The following is a 17,418-nucleotide window of genomic DNA, read 5'->3' as shown; positions in this document are numbered from 1 at the left end:
CGAAATATAATGTACCAGGCAGTAATTATACACAATCTGAAGAACAGATACCGAATTCTCTGGGTATAAGAGACTAAAATTATCTCAGTTCTTCTATTATGTGTATGGGTTCTTATTTCAAAATTATATAGTCCAATCTATGGGGGGAAAAGTATATTCCTCCTTTAAGTTCCTATTTCCATCTCTAATGTAAAAACCTGTATATGTTACTAAATCAGTGAGAAACAGTAACAGAGAATGAGAATGGAGCAGCATTTACAAGTGGAGAAACAGCAATTATTAGAAACTCAGGATTTGTATTTTCTTAGTAAACTTTCCATCAGCAACACAGGATACATTGTCAGCTCACTTCAAAAGCAAGGAAAGAAAAATAATGCATCTAATTAGTTTTTATCTGAAATAAGATTTATCAATTCATACACATAACATACATCAGATACTTCAAAAGCACCATTTTAAAGTCATAAAAACAAAAATATTTAACAAAGACAAATATTAAATGTCCCTATTTTTGGCATGTTGTATGGTTAGCAAATATGGTACATAACCACACTGAGGGACACAATAAGTAGAAATCTTAAGGAAAATAATACTAATAAACTGGGGATTAAAATACTTCCCTTTATGACAGACTATGCAGAAAGCACTATGCATTTCCAAAGAACAGCATTATGCTTCCCATTAGGTCCTAGGTGGAGTGTTGAAACTAAAATGAGAAGAAATTCTTACAGCGTTACTAAAGGTATCAACTAAAAAATACAAAGAATGAGTTTCAGGAAGGACAATAGTGTGCAAGGAAACAACAAAATATAAAGTTTGTTCATACTGAACGATACATATGTGGCTGATTTGTTATATTATCCTCTATATTGTCTACATCTTCTATATTTAATTGGAGGCATCAGAATTTATTTTATATCACAGACAATAAAACTAAACGAGTTATGGCAACGGCTGCAATTCACAAAGACAACTCATGAACCACTTTCTCACATTTGAGAGGAAGTCCATTAGAAGTGTGAATCGGACAAGCCATCTCTTTTATACAGACAGAAGTTGTTACATGAAAAGACCGTCCATAAAAGTACAACACTGACAGCAAGTTCATTCAGGCTATAGCTATGTAATTTGTGTGTAAAACTCCTTGCTTTAATGCCCAAAAGAACGTTTGAATTGAACACATATGCACCTGGGCACAGGTCAGAAACAGTGGTTCATAGCCATAGACCCAGCACTGGAGCAGGGAGATCAGAAGGGTAAGTAGCTCAGGTCATCTTCAACTACAAGGAATCTGAGATCAGCCTGGGCTACACAAGACACTGTCTTTTAAAAAAAATCAACAAGAAATAAAGTGTTCCAGCACTCAGGAGGTATAGGCATATGAGCAAAATTTCAAGTACAGCCTGGGTTACGGTCAGGTACGGTCTAGTTTTGGCTATGTAGCTTGATTCTTTCCAAACAACCACTACTGCTACTACCACCAACCCACACAAAACATAACCAATTACAAAAGATCTACAAATCTTCATAATACAAAGAAGTTAAAATATGTTTTTCAACCTAGGGATGTAGCTCACAGGTAGATATCCTGTCTAGCATGTTGCAGGGCCCAGACCTCCATCACTAGCAATGCAAAAACAAATCAAAGTATTTTGTTTCTGAATGTTTGATTTCTATCAACTTAATGAGATCTGTGCTACACTGCTCACTCAACTGATGCTGGCAGATACAGAAGACCAGCTTCTGAAATGCACTGAGATGCAAGAGTAACAGCACCAGATTTCGCACAGGACAGAAAACAGATGGGTAAGGAAGACTCTATCCTGCTCATGGAACAAATCTTCCAGATCTATACACTACTTTTGTGATTTTACCTCAAGTAAAGTTGTCAACTTCAGTAAGACTTACATAGGATTCCCTTCCACAAACCAGATGAAGTTTCTTAATGGCTGCTCCTATTCATATTTGCCACAACTGATCTTCAAGAATAAGCCTATCTAGTATGTTACTATCACTAATAAAACTTGGTCATAAAACTAATTCTTCAAAAACTACTTCTTTAAAAGGTTTAGCATGTAGAATGTTAACAGAGAATCAATGTTCCATGACCCTTTCCACTACAAATTTTCTGGGCAAGTTACTTTATACAGTACCAATCAACTTTCAGGAAGTACTGCATATGAGCAACATAAGCCTCTGTAACTAGAAAGCAGTAAGGCTTTCATGTGGCATATTAAAAGGGCCTTAGAAAGATAAAAGGCCTGCTCATTTTTAGCTCATTCTGGATGAAAAGGCAGAGCGAGGAGAGTAAAAGACCTTCTGGCAGCAGAAATAGTGCATTTTTTCCTTTATTTCAATAATCGCAGGTTGTGTTTATCTCCTGAACCACTGAAACTCAGAAGCATTTGTTATTCTTGCGTGGTTTTGGGACTAAGACCTAGAGATACCAGCGATACATAACATATACTTGAACCTCTATCAAAAGCAGTGCAAAAAAAAAAAAAACACTAACTTTATTTCATTTGTAGATAGTACTAATACTAATAATATTTCCAAATTGCTATCGTTAGTTTACTTGTTACAGACAACTGTAATCAGGGAACTGTAACTAGTATTTTGAAATTAAATGAAAACATGAAAAGAAATTTGATGCGTATTTATCAATAAGTCACTTTGTTAAGAAGGAATAAAGCAACTTCAGTATTTCAAACACCTCATGTTTGGGGAAAAAAAACTTCTATTTAATACAATTTTATTTCACATCTTTATTACAAAGAATAAAAGCCCTGGCTGTGGCATCTTCTAAAGGTTACCTTTTATCAATAGTATGGAAAATACACACCTCCATAAAAGTGTGTGGGCAATTACAAAGTAATTGTAACTATTCTTTTGAACACATAGGACAGAACGCCAATAATGTAGAATCCTGACTTGGAAGCCAGAGACTCAAAACTGATTCTGGCCCTAGATGAATTTTAAAAAAAAAAAAAAAACCATTTTAAACCTTAGCTCTTTGATTTCCTCGTGTTAAAAACAAAAATGAAAAGAGTAGCTGCTCTCAGGTGGAGGACTATTCAGGTCTGTAACATTTGTGACTCCTGTGTCAGGAACTAAATGGAAAGCACTGTCCAAAAAGCCAGCACCAACAGGTCAAGGCCAGAGTCAATCTATTTATTTTCTATACACCATACATTTATGTATGCTAGAAATCAGCTACTGAATGATGAGCTGGATCTAAAACATGAACACAGGTTCTTGGATTGTATCCCCACCCCACCCCCAAAAAAAGTACAAATATAAGTCTTTACAATTACAGCTAAGGGGGGAACGGATGCTAAGTCTACAGAACTGCCCTAAGGCTGACAGGACAGAGAGAAGTAAGCCCCATAACATGACAAGATACTACATTTTTAAAAAATGGTGTTATGTATAATAAATGACTAAACTATCAGTTTCCAATTGTTAAGACAAGTTCTTGTTTTCTTAACCTGTACAACCCAGGCCAGTTCATAGTATTCAAAGGATATTCAGAAATGTTAGCTGACCATTTGTAAATATACTGATAACTACTTCAAACATCTTCCACAATATGATCTTGATGTTTACATCCCCCTAAAACTTCTCTAGAAACCTAAAAGCTGAGGTGACAATATAATAAGGTGAGGCTTTAGTAGGATCTGCCTTAATGAATGAGAACAGTGTCCTTAGCACTGGGAAGGCAGAGGGAAGGGGTCCTCTGAGCTGGAGGGCAGGTTAGCTTCTATAGCTAGTTTCAAAGGTTAGTGAGACCCTGTCACAAGAAAAAAGTGAAGGGTAGGAGGGGAGGAAAGAGGATATGGAAGAGAAGGCTCAGCAGTTAGGAGGACCTGCTGTTCTTCCAGAGAACCTAGGTTCAGTTTCCAGAGTCCTCATGGCATCTGTCAGTAATCCCAATCACGGCAGACCCAACACTCTCTTCTGCCCTCCACAGGCACCACACAATTATGCTGCAGTCATAAAAGCAGGCAAAAGTCTCATAAAATCTCAAAGAAAAAACAATAGAGAAAGACAGAAAAACAGAGACACAATCCAACCCAAACATGATGGTATTAAGTCTGCAATCTAGATACTGTGGAAGCTCAAGGTCTTCCTGGGCTAGAGTGAGTCTAAGGCCAGTCTAACAGACCTGGGTACAAGGAAGCGGTAAAGTAGGTGGCTCACATGTGAGAGGCCCTAAATTCAACCCCTAGTCCAGCTCAATAAATCCAACTAACAGTACTCGAGTCTTCAATGAAAATCAGCTTTGATCTTAGTCTTTCTCAGTGTCCATAACTACGAGATACATTTCTATTTAAGGTGTGGGGGGCAGGTGTCTTTTTCTTTATGTAAACTACCCAGTGTTTGACAATATAGCAGGCTGAACAGGCTTAAGGATCTGGAAAGATACTCTCTGATTAAACAATAGAAATCCTTGCACTGAGCTCACAATGAGAAAGAAAACAAGTAGTAGAATAATGGACTATAGACTACTGTACACAATGTACTTAAAGATCATTCAGAAAAACTGGCTATGAAGTCTTCTAAGGAAAAATTGAAAGCCTAACTAGTGTAGGCCCTGTACAGTCTTTAATCCTGACATCTGGGACACCTTCACCATCCGGTTTATAGACAAAACGATGGCTCAGCAAAAAGGAAATCAAGCTCTAATTACAAAGCTATTTGGAGGCTGGGTGATGGTGGCACGGAGCTTTTATCCCAGAGGCAGAGGAAAGGGATCTCTGTGAGTTCAAAACCAGTCTAGTCAACAGACCTAGTTCCAGGACAACCAGGGCTACACAAAGAAATCCTGTCTTGAAAGAAAGAAAAGAAAGAAAGAAAAACACAAAGCTTTTTTCATTCCATATTTTATTACATCTCTAATCACTTTTTTTTGAGATATGCTCTCACCTCTAGCCCAAGCTAGCCACAATTGACCTTGCCACAGTCCTGCCTCAGCCTCTCAATTGTTGGGTTTACAGACATCAGACACCATGCCTGGCTTAACATTGTCTTTATATTTATTAGTGAGGAAAAAAACTGTCAAAACCATCCAAAGCTCTATTATCCTAAATGCTTATGAAGAGAAAAAGACTCTTTAAAGACTATTTTTATATGACCCTCTGTCTTAGACTTTTTGCACTTGAAAGTACTTAAAACTTCGAGACCCGCCTGGTTTACAAGAGCTAGCTAATTCCAGGACAGGCCCCAAAGCTACAGAGAAACCCTGTCTCAGAGGGGGAAAAAAAAAAAAAAAAATCACTTTTGAAAACTCATCCCCGCTTTCTAACATCAGAGCACTGATGTTTTTAATAGCTGTTTACACACTTAATACAAATATGTATCCATTTACCAGTGATGCTCATTAACAACAATATAAACCTAAATAGAAAATATGATAAAAATATACCAGTAAACATTTAAGTTTTTTAAAGGACATTTACAAAAATCATTTTCAACTCTTGAGCAGAAAAAATTAGCTATGGCCAATTTAGAGAACAATATTCATAAAAATTGAGAGAAACAATTATTACAGCAATTATTTGACAGAAGATAGAGATTGACACACATGTTTAAAAAACACAATTGTCTTTAATGTAACATGTCAGAGACACTAGAGAAAGCCAATGAATGCTGTTAAAAGAACTAAGCAGGTGGAATGAGTATTAGTCTCGGCAGAAATGACATGGAAAGCCATGAAACAGAACGGGAGCCAGTCCTGTTGCGTACATCTTTTAATCCCGGCACCCTGGAGACAGAATGAGGAGGAGAGTTCCAGGTCATCCAGAGCTACACCATAAAACCTTGCCCCCCCCCCAAAAGAAAACAACAATAATAAAAATTTTTAAAAAGGTGTGTGGGGGGAGTGATTTCAGGGATAAAAACAAAAGTCACCTACTAAATCTGCATGCAAAAGGGCTTCTCTAACTCCATAAATTTAAACTCCTCTGGTGTGGGGGCAAGGTCCAAAGGAGTCTGTGTATACTACTCCACACAGCAATGCAAGTTAAATATTGACACGTCTTCATAGCTCACATTCTGATTTTGAAACCAAAGCTACAAGTCATCTCTTTTTATTATGTACGGTATCTTTTTCTTATTAAAGAAATATAGATGTCATATTATTTGTTGAAGCTCTCATTTTTGTTATAAACTTTGATGAATGTTTTTTTTCTGTAATGCTAAGTATTTAAGGATTTACAGTCATCTTTACTTCAAGTTTAGCAGCAATATAGATGTGGTTATTCGTTTCCTTGGAAATGCATTAAGCAGATTTGTTTTAAATGGAGACTCTAGTACCAAATGGAGACTATCATACAAGCAAAATTTTTCTTTTTTCATACCAAAACAATTTTTTTTCTTATTCTCTCTCCTAAATTCTAAATTTACTTGATTTGCCACAGGTATCTTAAGAGCAGTCACTAATCTGAGGTGGGAGGAAAACACTTCTCCTGTCACTCTGCCCATTAATTCAACAAAATTTACTAGGTAGCGACACGTCTTTGGTATGTCGCTTTTTAGGAGCCGTATTTCTTAAACTTTAGGTCATCTTCATTTCAAACGCACTTTCCTCTCCAAAATATCCTGACATAATCTGCTGCTTCTCCCAAAAGCATGGGTTATACCCACAGTCCTTCGGCATTGAAGATCATCGTGGATCATACATCACATTTACTATTTAGTTTACAATTGCAACAGCACACTAGCTAGTTAATACAATCCCAAAGAAATTTGTACTGTTCTACTTTGGCATGCTCCTAAGCCATTAAAAAAAAAAAGACATAAAATTGCCTTTCGAGGATTATTCTAAATCTGAAAAGTGGTATTAATATTATATTTTCTATTCTTAGGGCTCAAGCACTTGGCACACTCAATTCTGACCCTTCCAACAAAAAGCCTCCTCATCGAAAAGGGGGGAAAACGTCCCTTTCATTTTTCTCAACTGAAAAGGGGGAGGGGGAGGAGGAGGAGGCCACTGCTTACAGGTTTGCATTTCCATCTAACACAGCAGTTTCTGAGGAATCCAGTAACTCACGTTCAACTACTGGATCCTCTCGGAAGCGGCGGCGGCGGCGGCGGCGGCAGCACACGGAGAAGCCGAGAGCGCGATCCTCGATGTCTGGATGTGCTGCTTCCTCCGTCTGCCCTTCCCAACCCACCCCCAATCCCCCAGCCCACTGAGCAAGCTACACGTCTAAAGATGTCTTCCCACCCCGAGCGCCCCTTTGGAGGAAAAGGCCTGCCCCTCCGCTGCCCGAAGCCGCCGCTCGGCTCTCCGAGGAGGCTTCGAGCTCCAGGCCCCTGCACGTCCGCCCCACCCCGGGGCCCACTCGGGTACCCGCGGACGACAAAACCCTCCCTGCTGCGCTCAGCCAGCACTGACAGTTAAGGCTGCAGCAGCCACAGCCACCAGGGCCTACTCCTGGCACCGGCCCCTCCAGACCACGCGCCCCCGGCTCTCGCTCCCCGCTCCCCGAGGCGGGTGAGAGCCCGGGCGCCGACCCTGCCCGTCCGCCCTCCCGCGCGGCCCGGAGAAGTACCAGGGCACCGGCGGGAGGGAAGCGCGCCGGGCAGGGGCAGGCCGCGACCGCGGCAGCACTGACCTGTCCTCGCCCCCGCGCCTGGGCTCTGGTCCCGGTCGCCCTGGTCCGCCGCCGTCGCCCGCCACCGCCTCGTTCCCTTTCGCTGGCGCCACCGCCGGGGCTCATGCGGGACCCGCGCTTCTCCTCAGGAAACCGGCGCTTTGGGCAACGTCGGAGTCGTCGTCGTCGCCGCTGCCGCCGCTCGGCTGCTGCCGCGGTCTGGCCACGGCGGGGTGCGAGCGAGTCGAGCAACGCCGCGGAGAAGCGGAAGGAGGCGCCACCGTCCGCGCCAGGTAGACAAGAGGCGAGGCGTGGAGGCGGCCGAGTGCGCGAATGAGCGAGCGAGCGAGCGGGCGGGCGGGAGGGAGGGAGAGCGCAGGAGGGGCTGGCGGAGACGAAAGGCCCGGCCGTCGCGGAGAGAGAGTCACCCGGAGAGGAGCGCCACCATCTTGAGGGGAGGTGTGAGGGGCAGAGAGTCGCGGATCTCGCGAAAGGCGGCACGGGACGGGAGGACCGGGTGGGCGGGACGAATATCCCGGCAGGCTGCGCGCGCCGCCCGGCGGGGCGAGGGCTCCGAGAGGAGAGGAGAAGAGAAGAGAGGCGGGCGGGCGCGCGTGCGTGGGAGGCAGGGAGCGCTCGGCCCCGCCCCTGTCGCCGCTCGCTCTCCTGCGCCTGGGCCGGCGGCGCGGGGACCGGGGAAGTCAGGCCAGGCGCTGTCGCCATCTTGAGAGGGTTGGTGCTCGGAGGCACTGCTCCCTTCGACCCAGCCGGTGCGCTTCGGGGTGGACGGGAGAACGGACCGAAAGTCGGCCCCGCGGTGTAGCCAGCCCCGAGGCCCCGGGACGAGCGGCGGTGTACAGTTGCTAGGGCTGACCTACGTGGCACTCTGCACTCAAGGTCATCCGCTCGGGCCTCTGCCTGCACACGACACTTCCCCGGTTGACCAGACTAGCAGTGGGAAAAAGCCCGGGTCCTGCAGGGTTCTCTTGCAGGAGGGTGTCCACCGAGAGAAGGGACAGCCCGCCGAATCCCACGTGGGCAGAGGCGGATTTTGATGTCTCTAGTCGCTGAACCCCGTGAAAGCCCCGTGTCTTGATGGTACCCGAGTGACCTTTTTACTGAACGGGGTTTGTTGTTGTGAATGCCTTGGACACGCCGCTGAATTACAAAGGCTGGCTGACAAGTCGCTTTCTGGCTTGTAACATTGTGGAATAAGCCTTAATCATCGAGTACTCGAAATGTAACAATCACACGTAGCGATGTACTTTTTCCTTACTTAGACATTACACAAGTGTGTGTGTATGTATGTATATATATACGTATATGTATGTATGTATGTATGCCCCATTTCCCCACTGTAAAAAACTATTTATTAAAACTAAAATAATAGAAATTCAGCAAGGGGGAAGAATGTAACTATTCCGGAATAAATGATAATAAATACATTGTTGTAATGTCAGGTTTTAAGATACTTTAAAAGTATTTACTCATTTTTTTTTTTTTTTGGTTTTTTGAGACAAGGTTTCTCTGTAGCTTTGGTGCCTGTCCTGAAACTAGCTCTTGTAGACCAAGCTGGCCTCGAACTCACAGAGATCCGCCTGCCTCTGCCTCCCAAGTGCTGGGATTAAAGGCGTGCGCCACCACCGCCCGGCTCATTTTTTTTTTTTTTATCTCTCCCTCCCATTACAGAGCTTCATTTGGAAACCACTGTGGTATTTTATGGAAAGAACCAGTAACACTGTAAACTTTTAAGGACATATCTTTGCAAATTATTAAACTATACAGTCAAAAGTTAAGGTCATTATGCCATAAAGCACATTACTATTGCAAGATGAAAAGGTATTTTCAGGTATTCTAGAGTAAGTGGAAGTTGTCTGGTCTGGTGGTGGTGGTGGCGCACGCCTTTAATCCCAACACTGAGGAGAAAGAGGCAGGTGGATCTTTATGAGTTAGAGGCCAGCCTGGTATACAGAGAGAGTTCTAGGACAGCCAGGACTGTGAAGCCCTTGGGCGGGGGGAGGGGGGGTGATAAATAAATAAATAAAACTAGTCTGCTTGTCTGAATAGTGTGAATTATCAGTATATGTCCAAAACCTCAGAGTTGTAAAAAATTTTAAAATTTAACTTAGGAAATAGATGCCAAAATGGCAACCCAATTCGTATGGAGGATCATGGAGAATCCCAATGTCTCCTAGGAATCTGAAGAAATTATCTTTTTAGCTAATGTTAAATATGTATTCATATATGTGCCACTGATATTTGTGCTCATGTATTTTGGATTACTGTTCTTAAAATTTAGAAACATCTATTATTGCTAGATATGACGGTGCTTGCCCACAATCTCAGCTCTGAGGAGGCTGAGGCAGAAACATCTGGAGTTCCACAGCTGACCTCACAATAAAGAGAGACTATCTCAAAGAGAACTTTATGGTAAAAATTACCACCATGAACAATTCCTGACAACATAGTCCCATACTTTTCCATAAGTATTTTTTCCAAAGTAGGCTCATATTGTTTTCAGACACTTTTTCTAGGAAAAGCAACTTATTATCTAGGTGTACAGTAAATACTTTAGACTACTTTGTCTAAATGAGACTCAATAGTTTTTAATACCTTCTCGTTTAAAATGTAAAAGAACCATGTAATTGTATAAGCAAATTAATTCATGCTTTGAACAAACTTAGTGTCTACTATTTACCCAGAAGGACCCAAGCCAGGCCTTGTGGAACAACAAAAAATAATCCCTCTACCTATCTTCAGTAAATTAGTTCAAGAGGAAATCAGGCCAGTAAAAGAGTCAACAGTTTTAGTGCAACCTACCGATTGTGTGGTTATGAGGGTGTCCACTAGTGTTTATCTGCTATTCATTCTGAGCTTCTGAGCTAGAGTAAAATCAACAAGAAAGGGCATAAATCCCTAATACCCAGAAGAATGCTAGCCCATATTTTGGTGTTGACTGTCCCGATCACACACTGTTCATTCATTCATTTATTTGGTTCTTTGAGACAGGGTTTCCCTGTTTAGCCCTGGCTGTCCTGGAACTCACTCTGTAGACCAGCCTGGCCTCAAACTGGAGCTCACAGAGATCCAGCTGCCTTTGCCTCCCAAGTGCTGAGATTAAAGGCATGTGCCACCACCACCTGGCACACATGGTTTTTTTAATGATCACGTTTCCTACTTATAACATCAGTGGTTTGCCATGGGTCTCAAATTGAGCCTAAACTCTGAGAACAAGACCTGCTTGGCATAGTCTCTGCCTTCCTTCCACACCTATCTTCCCATACCCCATGTAAAACCATTGCTTCAGCAGTTCTTACATTGTCGCCAGTCATTTAGAGCCCCTTTGAATGTAATTCCTTCTTCCTTTGCGACAAGTCCACGCCTGTCTCTGAGCTGCCATTCTGATCTTCCCAGGGCTTCTTGCTTTTTGCCTGTGTGTTGTGTCTTTCCATCCTGCCGTTTCTCGTGCCAATTGCTGATCTGTAACTGTGAGCGCCTTGAGAAAGAAGAACGTTCATGGTGTAGCCTCTTCCCTCGTGGTACCACCTTCTACCTAAAGGGCTAAAACAGGGTAACTCCTCAGAAAAGGAAATGATTGATCAGCCCTTGTGGATGTAAAAATGGTAAAAGAAGAAAGTGAAGAACTAAGACCAGTGTGTCTGACAAAATTCCTGGTTACCAAAATAATGTGATAAAGTAATTGTTTGGGGACATTAATCTATTAAATTAAGTAAAAGTACACAAAGTACAGAGGTGGCCTACCTATACAATACAGCAGGGACAAGAAATCAGGTAATTTGCTATTAGAAATCTGAATTCAAAAATTAAACAAGTGCCGGGAGTGGTTTCGCACACCTTTAATTCCAGCACTCAGTAGGCAGAGCAGATCTCTGTTGAGTTTGAGACCAGCCTGATCTACAAGAGCTAGTTCCAGGACAGACTCCAAAGCTACAGAGAAACTGTGTCTCGAAGAACCAAATAAATAAATAAATAGAAATAAGCAATAATGGATAAAGACTTTAGAGTCTTAGTATGTGATATATCAAACTGAGGTCTCAACTATGATGATTTATGAAGTCCTCTAAAGTTTATGACTCATTCAGCACTAGTTTCATTAATCATACAAATAGTCCAGAGGGGCTGGAGAGATGGCTCAGTGGTTAAGAGCATTGCCTGCTCTTCCAAAGGTCCTGAGTTCAATTCCCAGCAACCACATGGTGGCTCACAACCATCTGTAATGAGGTCTGGCGCCCTCTTCTGGCCTGTAGGCATACAGACAGAACATTGTATAATAAATAAATAAATAAATAAATAAATAAATATTAAAAAAAAAAATCTTTAAAAAAAAAAAAAAACAAATAGTCCAGAATGCATAGGAAGTTTTGAAGGTCACAATAAGGCAGCTCATTGAGGTAAAAGCGCTTGCTACCACCCTGGAGACCTGAGTTCAATCCCTGGAACCCCCATGGTAGAAGGCGAGAACCCAATTCCACAAGTGATATTGTTGCGCAGATATGCCATGCCCTGAATCTTCCTGTGTATACACACATCAATGCAAAGAAATAGAAATACAAATTCCTTGAGAAGCCGGGTGTGATGAGGCAAAGGCAGAAACCAGCCTGATCTACACGGTGAGTTCCAGTACAGCCAGGCTTACACGAAGAAACCCTGCCACACACAATAAATAAATAAATAAATAAATAAATAAATAAATAAATAAATAAATAAATAGAACAAAGAGAAAAATTACTTAAGCAAATCCTATCAAACCATGTTATGACCTTGGTCATTTCAAACGCTTGTATTAAGCAGGCTAGGGAGTAGACGTGAAAGAGAAGGTTTCAGACTAAATGTCACCTGCTGCTGCAGCCACCACTACTGCTGTGTGGATCATCTGAGTTCTGAGTGAAACGGTTCCATTCAAATCAATAAATCAACCTTTGGAGTTTCCTTCCCAGTACATCATTTTGAGTTCTTTGAAGTCGTTCCCACTGCATCTATATGTTTTTCGTACTACTTTAAATACGTTTACAAATTCTGAGATTCTTGCAATATTTTTGAATCTGAATAAGCACATTGATTAAGTAAAACCTCAATATAAAAAAATAGTGTGTTGTTTTTACCTATTCACTAAATCACGCTCAGGGGTTTAGTCTTTGTTATGAATGGCCTGCCTTACCTTGGCTTGTTTCTTGCCAGCTTTTCTTAAATTTACCTGACTACCTTCTGCCTCTGGGCTTTTATCTTTGTCTATTTCCGTATACCTTTCTTTACTTCTTTCTCCGTGACTTGCTGTGAAGCTGGATGGCTGGCCCCTGATGTCCTCCTCTCCTTGTTCTCTGGTTCCTGTTCTCTTCGGTTCTCCTCCTTTTTAATTCTTTCCGCTTGCCAGCCCCGCCTAGCCTTGCTCCTGCCTTGCTATTGACCGTTCAGCTCGTTATTAGACCATCCAGTGTCTTAGACAGGCAAAGAATCACAGTTTCACAGAGTTAAGCAAATACAGCATAAACAAAAGCAACACACCTTAAAATAATATTCCCCAAAACACTTAACTATGTTTCTTCAAGATCTCCCAAGGAAACATCTAGTCAATAATCATGAATATTTTTTTTTTTTTTTTGATTTTTTGGTGCCTGTCCTGGAACTAGCTCTTGTAGACCAGGCTGGCCTCGAACTCACAGAGATCCGCCTGCCTCTGCCTCCCAAGTGCTGGGATTAAAGGCGTGCGCCACCACCACCCGGCAATAATCATGAATATTATTTGTAATTTGAAGGTAATATTTAGATTTTAGGCCTCACTTGACATTGATATATGCAGAATACAAAATTCTATTGCTAAGATGATGTTTTACTCTTTAAACTCGTGGTTTTAGAACTCGATTCTAAAAGTTTCCTTTTTGTTTTGTATTATTAACACTCCTATTCCCTAAACCTGATGGGAATGCAAAAATACATTCTAATAACAATTTCATGTTTTCAAGAAACAGAGGTCAACAAGACTCTTGTTTTTTTTTTTCTCACACATTCAAAGTTCCCCTCATGTAACACCATGCTTGAACCATGTTCTGACACTCGTAGCTCAGTTTTTAAGTAATGGATATTTTATCACGTCAACCATTTTTATTTTAGTATTAGTATTAGTATTCAATGTATCGTATAACTTATCACTTCTGATATTAATATTTAATTTGTTCATATTTGACCAACTGAAGCTTCTTAAAGTCAATTTTGCGATTTCTTTTTCTGTTTGCTTTTTTTAAAGACAGGGTTTCTCTGTGTAGCTTTGGCTGCCCTGGAACTCACTTTGTAGACCAGGCTGGCCTCGAACTCATAGAGATCCGCTTGCCTCTGCCTAATGGTTGGACAATAATAATTCTTCCATATTTGCTGAGTTTTAAGTGCTTGACTTAAAGGTGTGCACCACCACCGCTGAGCATGGTTTACTTTTTCCTTTTCTTTATATCCCAGAAAGTTTTTAATTTCTTTCTTAACTTCTTTCATTCTTTTGTCATTCAGTAATGAGCTATTTAATCTCCATGAGTGTGTTATTGACTAGAGATTTGTTTATTATCAGTTTTAAGCTTTATTGACTTATGGTCCAATAAAATATACAGAGTTATTTCTGTCATTATGAATTTGTAAAAATTTGCTTTATATCCCAGGGTATAATCTGTGTTAGAGAAGTTTCATGTGCTTCTGAATAAAATTGTTATTCTTCATTGTTTGGGTATTTTTATAAATATCTGTTAAGGCCATCTGTTCCATGATGTGTTTTAATTCTGATACTTCTGTTCTTCTATGGTTTTTGTTGTTGTTGTTGTTGTTGTTTGTTTGTTTGTTTTTTGCTCAGATGACCTGTCTATTGGAGAAGGTAGGGTACTGAAATACCTACTATTAAGAAACTGACATGGATCTGTATCTTTAAGTTCAATAAAATCCTTTCTGTGAAACTGGATAAACCAGAGTTTGCTGCATGTATGCTTAGAATAGTATGGTCTTCTTGGTTAATTGTTGCCTTGTTTATCATGAAGCGTTTATCTCTTTGGATTAGTTTTGATTTGAAGTCTCTTTTGTCAGATATAAAGAGAGCAACACCTGCCTGCTTGCTTCCTGTTCCCATTTGATTGAAGTACATTTTCCCATCCTTCTCTTCTAAGGTGATGCCTTATTTAAGCTATGTTTCTTGTAAACTACAAGTACATGGGTTTTGTTTCTTGATACATTCATCCAACCTGTGCCTTTGACTGGAGATCTGGGGTATTTAATATTTAAAGTTTTTATTAAAATGCAGGTGTTAATTGTGGTCATTGTGTTGTTGATTGTTGGTGCTGTTTTATAGGCAGCGCAACTTTGAGTTTTAATGATTATGGCTTTGTGCTTTCTTTTTTTTTTTTTTTTTTTTTTTGAGACAGGGTTTCTCCGTAGCTTTTTTTGGTTCCTGTCCTGGAACTAGCTCTTCTAGACCAGGCTGGCCTCGAACTCACAGAGATCCGCCTGCCTCTGCCTCCCGAGTGCTGGGATTAAAGGCGTGCGCCACCACCGCCCGGTGGCTTTGTGTTTTCTTGTACGGTTGCTCAGCTATGCTCATTACTTTCTTCAGCCTGAAATATTGCTTCACATATTTCCTTTAGGTTTGGTTTGTTGGAAATTGTTGTGGAAACTCCTATTGCCAATAGCATTTTAGATACTGGCCCAATTGGGGCATGGTCTCGGGTAAAGTGTGGATGAAAAGCGTGCATGGCCCCATTTTCTTCTCTGCTGGATTCAGCTCCCAACTGCCAGCGCACACAGAGGACTGTGGATCACTACACTTACTCACGTAAATAAGGAAATAAACCTTTGTTCTACTCCATTCTGAACTATTGTGGAACTCTTTGGTATGCCTACATTTTGGCACCTAATGTGAGTTGCCAGATGTAGCTACAAATATTCTCCATTCCGCTGGTTTCCCTGGACCGGTTTCTCTCTACCCACTGGGTCCCGTCACTAGCTCCTGAAGCTGCTTATGAAAGAAACATTCTGAGGCTTAATATTAATTACATATTCTTTGGCCTATTAGCTTAGGCTTCTTACTAACTCTTACATCTTAAATTAATGCATTTCTATTATTTTATATTTTATCACAAGGCTCAGGATTTGTTACCTCCTGCTTCTTGGGTGGCTGCATGGCATCTCCCTGGCTCTACCTTCTCCTTCTATCTCTGCTTGGACTTCCTGCATTGCTATTTTCTACCCTGCCATAGGCCAAAGCAGCTTCTTTATTAACCAATGGTAATAAAACACATTCACAGGATACAAAGGGGAATCCCACATCAGGAAATAGTTTTTAGGCTATTTAAATCATGGAAATGTTTTTTTTTCTTCTTCAACATGTTTGGTATATGAGCTTAGTTGATCTTTTCGTATTTGGAATACATTATTTCAGGCTCTTCTTTTTTTTTAATTTTTATTTATTTATTTATTAGAGATTTCTGCCTCCTCCCCGCCACTGCCTCCCATTTCCATCCCCCTCCCCTAATCAAGTCCCCCTCCCTCTTCAGCCCTAAGAGCAGTCAGGGTCCCCTGCCCTGTGGGAAGTCCAAGGACCTCCCACCTTTCCAGGTTTAGTAAGGTGAGCATCCAAACAGCCTAGGCTCCCACAAAGCCAGTACGTGCAGTAGGATCAAAACCCAGTGCCATTGTTCTTGACTTCTCAGCAGTCCTCATTGTCCGCTATGTTCAGCGAGTCCGGTATTATCCCATGCTTTTTCAGACCCAGTCCAGCTGGCCTTGGTGAGTTCCCGATAGAACATCCCCATTGTCTCAGTGTGTGGGTGCACCCCTCGCGGTCCTGAGTTCCTTGCTCGTGCTCTCTCTCCTTCTGCTCCTGATTTGGACCTTGGGATTTCAGTCCAGTGCTCCAGTGTGGGTCTCTGTCTCTGTCTCCTTTCATCGTTCCAGGCTCTTCTTATGTTCACAGTTCTCATTGAGAAATCAGCTGTTATTCTGATGGGTTTATTGTTGTCTGTGCCTTGTATTTTTTTTTCTGTTTTAGCTTTTACTACACTTTATTTATGTATACTTAGTGTTTTAACTATTATGTGCTGTGCATATTTTCTTTTTTGGTTTTTTTCCGTTTTGTGTACTGTGTGATTATTGGATCCATATAGGTCTTGTCTTTCCTTAATTTGGGGAAGATTTTATTTTATATTATTTTACATCCCAACCACATCTTTTCCTCCTTCCTCTCCTCACATTCCCTCCCCCCGCCTCCCCCTGCATTATCCTTCTAATACATTCCTCCAATTCTGTTAAGAAAGAAGCAGACCTCCCATGGGGATCAACAAAGCATGCTGTATCACTTTGTGCTAAGTCTAAGCACCCCACTTGTATTTAGGTTGGGCAAGGCAATCAAGTATGAGGAACAGGTTAACAAGAGCCAGGCAAAGCATTAGGGACAACCCCTGCTCCTATTATTGGGAATCCCACAAATAGACCATGCTAAAACACTGTCACATCCATGTAGAGGACTTAGGTCAGTTCCGTGCAGGATCCCTGGTTATTGGTTGAGACTCTGTGAGGTCCTATGGGACAGGTTATTTGTTTCTTTGAGTTTTCTTGTAATGTCCTTGGCCCCTCTGGCTCCTATAATCCTTCCTCCCTCTCTTCAGCAGGATTTACTAAGCTTGGTCTAATGTTTGGCTCTGGGTCTCTGTATTGGTTTCCATCACTTACTGAATGAAGGCTCTCTGATAACAATTGAGGTAGTCATGAATCTGGTAACAGGAGATAGCAAGTTCAGGCAACCTGTCCACTACTGCTAGGTGTCCTAGCTGGGGCC

General features: G+C 41.6%; 1 protein-coding gene across 2 annotated transcripts in view; it reads right to left on the bottom strand.

Annotated features, from left to right (window-relative positions):
• Ube3a (ubiquitin protein ligase E3A) overlaps nucleotides 1-7,748 on the bottom strand; it is a 70,384-nt gene extending 62,636 nt beyond the window's left edge. The window contains exon 1 of one of the 2 annotated variants that reach the window (XM_041660106.1): nucleotides 7,620-7,748. The gene's annotated coding sequence lies outside the window, so the exon portion shown is untranslated. The remainder of the gene's footprint in view (nucleotides 1-7,619) is intronic. The other variant, XM_041660120.1, reaches the window with a different exon arrangement.
• Nucleotides 7,749-17,418: the final 9,670 nt, after the last annotated feature.

This window comes from Microtus oregoni, unplaced genomic scaffold, assembly GCF_018167655.1.
Source record: "Microtus oregoni isolate MIOR12 unplaced genomic scaffold, Mior012 000000F_ref0000247, whole genome shotgun sequence".
Classification (NCBI taxonomy): Eukaryota; Metazoa; Chordata; class Mammalia; order Rodentia; family Cricetidae; genus Microtus; species Microtus oregoni.
The sequence above is the reverse complement of the archived record's forward strand: the minus strand, read 5'-3'. Positions and strand labels throughout refer to the sequence as shown.